The sequence below is a fragment of the Nicotiana tomentosiformis genome, chromosome 9 (genome assembly GCF_000390325.3).
Source record: "Nicotiana tomentosiformis chromosome 9, ASM39032v3, whole genome shotgun sequence".
In the NCBI taxonomy this organism is placed as follows: Eukaryota; Viridiplantae; Streptophyta; class Magnoliopsida; order Solanales; family Solanaceae; genus Nicotiana; species Nicotiana tomentosiformis.
The window spans coordinates 65,252,533-65,257,893 of record NC_090820.1 but is presented as its reverse complement, the minus strand read 5'-3'; positions in this window follow the sequence as shown (position 1 = coordinate 65,257,893).

Below are 5,361 nucleotides of genomic sequence, written 5' to 3'. Positions count from 1 at the left end.
GAAGGGACTGTGCGGGGAAATTATGCGATCGCATAACTGTTTTGCGGAACATTATGCGATCGCATAACAGTTATGCGGACCGCATAGTGACCGCATACACAGATAGATTTTGGCCAACTTTGGACACCAATATGCGACCGATATGCGGTCCGCATAACCATTATGCGATCCTGTTCCGGAGCTTCATTTTTGGGTTTTTAAAACCTGACCCTATTTCGTCAAATACATGCTTTGGGTCATATTTGAGCTATTATCTGACATTTTAGAGTGAGAGAGGGTGCCCTAGAGTGAGAAGGTATTCTCCAATAATTGTTCTTCAATTCTTGCCCAAGGTTTGGAAGATTGAGAAGGGAACCTTACTAGGTCTTCATCCTAGAAGTAAGATTCTACACCCTAACCCTCAATATCGAACTTTGTGTAGAAATGGATAATAAACAAGATAATTTCTGGGCAAGAGGGTTGGTTATTTTACATGCATGTGTTATCAAGGGGTATAGAATGATTGTTGAGCTAAAAATGGTAAAGGTTGGGTTGTTGGATGATGGAATCCTCCATAAAAGGATCTTGAAACCTTAATGCACATCTAGTGTTTGATAAAATGCTCAAATGAGCTAGAACCATGATCATCTTCCTAATTTTGGTTTAATTTGTATATTTCTATAATAGATTGAAGATGCTAAAACTTTCGGAACATTTAGAGTGTAAGGAAGCTCAAGTGAGGTATGTTGTCTAAACTCTCCTCTTATAATTGAATCCCACGATATTCATGTAAATTATGCAAGTTTCGAGTGATTCATTAGGAAATTGGTTATTCCGAGTAAGATTGGGTTGAACGATATATGTTCAACAAGCATCACTAATGCTCTATTAATGTTATGTTACTAATTGAGGATGTGTTAAAATATGGGTTGTGCATTAATAATGTTTCGACTCTAAGTCAAGTTCAAATGAAGGCTATTATGCCAAAATTTGTGAAATATCTCTATGTGCATTAGACTCTAACTTGCTCACACGTGTACTACACACTTTGATTTGAATTGTGTTTGTTGTTGATGATGAGGATGATATTTGAAATTCCTAATGTGAGCATGAAATCCTGAATATGGCCAATGTGCCAAAAATGATCTTATAATTATGGCCACTAGTGCCAATGAAATGAAAAGATGTGAAAGTATAATGAAATGAGATGATTGATATAAAAAGGTTGATGTCTCAAATAAGACGGCCTAGCCGATCGGGTCGTGATCGGACACCATGCCGCACACATGGTGGTGATTGTGCTGGAAATTATAATTGAGATGGCCTAGCCGATCGGGTCGTGATCGGACTCCGTGCTAAAGATGGTGGTATTGATATCGAGATAAATTGTGGTTGATGTCTCTAATGAGATGGCCTAGCCGATCGGGTCGTGATCGGACCCGTGCTAAGAGTACGGTGGTACTGGTTTTGTGAATAATGGTATTGTGGACAATGGTATATCAATACTAAAAATCTCCCAATGTGAGATATGGGAATTAATTTGAACACTGTCTTGATCCTAAATCGAGGTTTGATGTTAATAAAGGCTTTCATTGATATTATGATAATCTTGTTTGTATTAATTGTCATTATATTGAGAGACTGTTTAGTTATACATACTAGTGCTATTCGACGGTACTAACGTCCCTTTTGCCGGGGGCGCTATATCTTTAAATGGATGCAGGTGGTTTCACAACAGGAGATATTGTTCAGTGATAGCAGTACACCTTCTTCCCAGCTGACTTGGTGAGCCCCACTTCATTCCGGGGTAATGTATCTTTTGTACTTTGTGTATTCGGTTTGAGGTATAGCCGGGGCCTTGTTGCCGGTATTATCATTGTACTCTTCTTTATCTATAGAGGCTCCGTAGACATAGTGTGGGTTGTGTATTGGTACTGGGGAAAGACAAACTATATTATGTTGCGGTTGTATTACTTGTCCATTTGAGACTTTAAAATTGATAAAACTATTGGAAATGAATTGGTATTGTAGACATGAACACATTTTCGTTTAATTAATGATAATATGTATTATCTCTATTCGTGGATGAGTTTGGGTAGAATGAAATCTAACAGGCTTGATCAGTCGGGTTCACTCAGTTGAGCGTCGGTCGCGCTCCTCGGTTTTGGGGCGTGACAAACTTGGTATCAGAGCCTAAGATTTTAAAGTGTCCTAGGATGTCTCGGAGTCGTGTCTAGTAGAGTCCTTATTATCGGTGTGTTGTCGACCACATCTATAATTAGGATGCTACATGGGCATTTAGGAATAATACCCTTCTTTCATGTTCTTGATCGTGCGATAAAGCTGGTTGTAAGATTGTTCCTCCTTTAACTCCTGCGTTGCTCTAATTTTCAGTATATGGCACCTAAGAAGAAGGTAAGAACTGGCCAAAGAGCCAATGTCACCCCTGGAGTGACAGTTGACCCTATAATTGATAATGCGAGTGAGCACCCGAGGAGTGAGAATATTCCTCTAGTTACTACACTGCCTGACTCTACTACAACTAATCAGACCGCACATGTCCCTACACCTACTGAAGGTGCAGCAGTTCCTCCAATTGATATACCAGTTCCACCTCCAATTCCAGCTTTCGATTTTGGTGTTTCTGATATTGATCTTAGGGGAGCCATACAGATGTTGGCTCAAATAGTGGCTTCCCAGACCCAGAGGTCAAATGTTGCACCCACTTCTTCCAGTCAGCCAGGGGATTCTACTGGTTCCAGGGTAAACAGGTTTCTCCAATTAGATCCTCCAGTGTTCACGGGTACTAATCCAGAGGAAGATCCCCAGGATTTCATTGATGAGATGCACAAGACTCTCAGAGTTATGCGTGCTACTGAAACAGAGGCAGTGGAATTGGCCTCCTACCGCCTGAAAGAGGTGGCATATTCTTGGTTTGAACTATGGGAGGAGTCCCGTGAAGAAGGGAGCCCTCCGGCGAGGTGGGGTAAGTTTGCTGATGCCTTCATTGATCATTTCTTGCCTGCCGAGACTAAGGCAGCCCGTGCTGCTGAGTTTGAGAACTTGAGGCAAGGTAGCCTGAGTGTGTGGGATTACCATATGAGATTCGCGTACCTGTCTAAATATGCTATTTACATGCTGCCCACTATGGAGGCTAGAGTTCGCCGATTTGTGTAGGGCCTTAGTCCCTTGGTAATTAATGAGTCCGCTACAACAACCTTGAATTCTGATATGAACTATGGAAAGATGGTGGCATTTGCTCAAGCCACAGAGACCCGCAAATTAAGGAACAGAATGGAGCGAGAGGGTAGTAATAAGGCCCGGTCTACGAGCAACTTTGGTGGTTCTTCAGGTGGTAGCAAGTCAACATTCAGAGGAGGGTCATCAGGGCCATCACAGTCCTTTGATCAATCTTCAGCTAGTGCACCGCCATCAGGGCCTAGTCAGTAGCAACAGTGGAGCCGTTTCAGGCCCAGTTAGGGAAACAGGGGATCCAATCAGAAGGGTCGTCATGGTGGTAGATTCCAGCGGTAGAGGAAGCCCCCATGCCCTAGGTGTATAAAGATGCACCTAGGAATATGCTACATGGACTTACGCATATGCTACGGATGCGGATTGAGGGGTCACATTTAGAGGGATTATCGTTCGTCCCACCAGGGTGCGGGCAGGGGCATAACACAACCAGCCAGTTCTGCAGCTACTACATCCGTAACACCTCCTCCAGCTCGAGGTACTCCAACACCTATAGGGCGTGGTGCAGCTAGGGGTGGAGCACAGAGTTCGAGAGGATCCAGCCGTTTCTATGCTATGAGGGGTCGCCAGAATTTAGAGGCTTCTCCAGATTTTGTCACAGGTATATTGACTGTCCAATCTCATGATGTATATGCTCTTATTGATCCCGGTTCCACTTTGTCATATGTCACACCTTATGTTGCTAAGGAATTTGGGATAGAACCAGAACAACTTTATGAGTCGTTCTCTGTATCTACTCCGGTTGGTAAGTCTATTTTAGCCACGCGGGTTTATAGGGATTGTGTTGTTACGTTGCGTGGTCGAGACACCATGGCCGATCTTATTGAATTGAGAATGGTCGATTTTGATGTGATAATGGGGATGGATTGGCTTTACTCTTGTTTTGCCAAGCTTGATTGCCGAACCAGAACTGTTAGGTTTGAATTTTCAAATGAGCCAGTTATTGAGTTGAGGGGTGATGATGTAGTGCCGAAGGGTAGGTTTATTTCTTTTCTTAAGGCCACGAAAATGATCAACAAGGTATGTATTTACCATTTGGTCCGGGTTACGGACACCGATGCTGAGGCACCTACACTTGAGTCTGTGCCTGTTGTGAATGAATTTTTGGGAGTATTTCCGGATGAACTCCCTGGGATCCCACCAGACAGGGAGATTGATTTTGGGTTTGATGTGATTCCAGACATACATCCTATATCTATTCCACCCTACAGAATGGCACCAACAGAATTGAAGGAGCTAAAGGAACAATTGAAAGATTTGTTAGAAAATGGTTTCATCCGACCTAGTATGTCGCCTTGGGGCGCACCTGTTCTCTTTGTAAGAAAGAAAGATGGGTCACTACGTATGTATATTGACTATCGGCAACTTAATAAGGTAACAATCAAAAATAAGTACCCACTGCCAAGGATAGATGACTTGTTTGACCAATTGCAAGGTGCTAGGTACTTCTCCAAAATTGATTTACAATCCGGGTATCACCAATTGAAGATCAGGGAGCGGGATATTTCGAAAATAGCTTTTAGGACCCTGTATGGACATTTTGAATTTCTGGTGATGTCTTTTGGGCTAACAAATGCCCCAGCAGCCTTCATGGATCTTATGAATCTAGTTTTTAAACCATTCCTCGACTCCTTTGTGATAGTGTTCATTGACGATATTCTTGTATATTCACAAAGTCAGGAGGACCATGCCGATCATCTCAGGGTAGTTCTGCAAACCCTGCAGCAGCACCAGTTATGTGCAAAGTTTTGAAAGTGTGAATTTTGGCTTGAATCAGTCATATTCTTGGGTCATGTAGTTTCTAGTGAGGGAATTAAGGTTGATCCTCAGAAAATTTCAGCTGTGAAGAATTGGCCGAGGCCTACAACTCCAACAGAGATTCGCAGTTTCTTAGGCTTAGCTGGGTATTACAGAAAGTTTGTAGAGGGGTTTTCTACTTTTGTCTCTCCATTGACTAAATTGACGCAGAAGGCAATTACGTTCCAATGGTCAGATGCTTGTGAAAGGAGTTTCCAGGAATTGAAAGCAAGATTGACTACGGCGCCGATGTTGACTCTACCAGAGGGTATAGATGGATTTGTGGTATATTGTGACGCTTCAAGAATCGGTCTTGGGTGTGTATTAATGCAA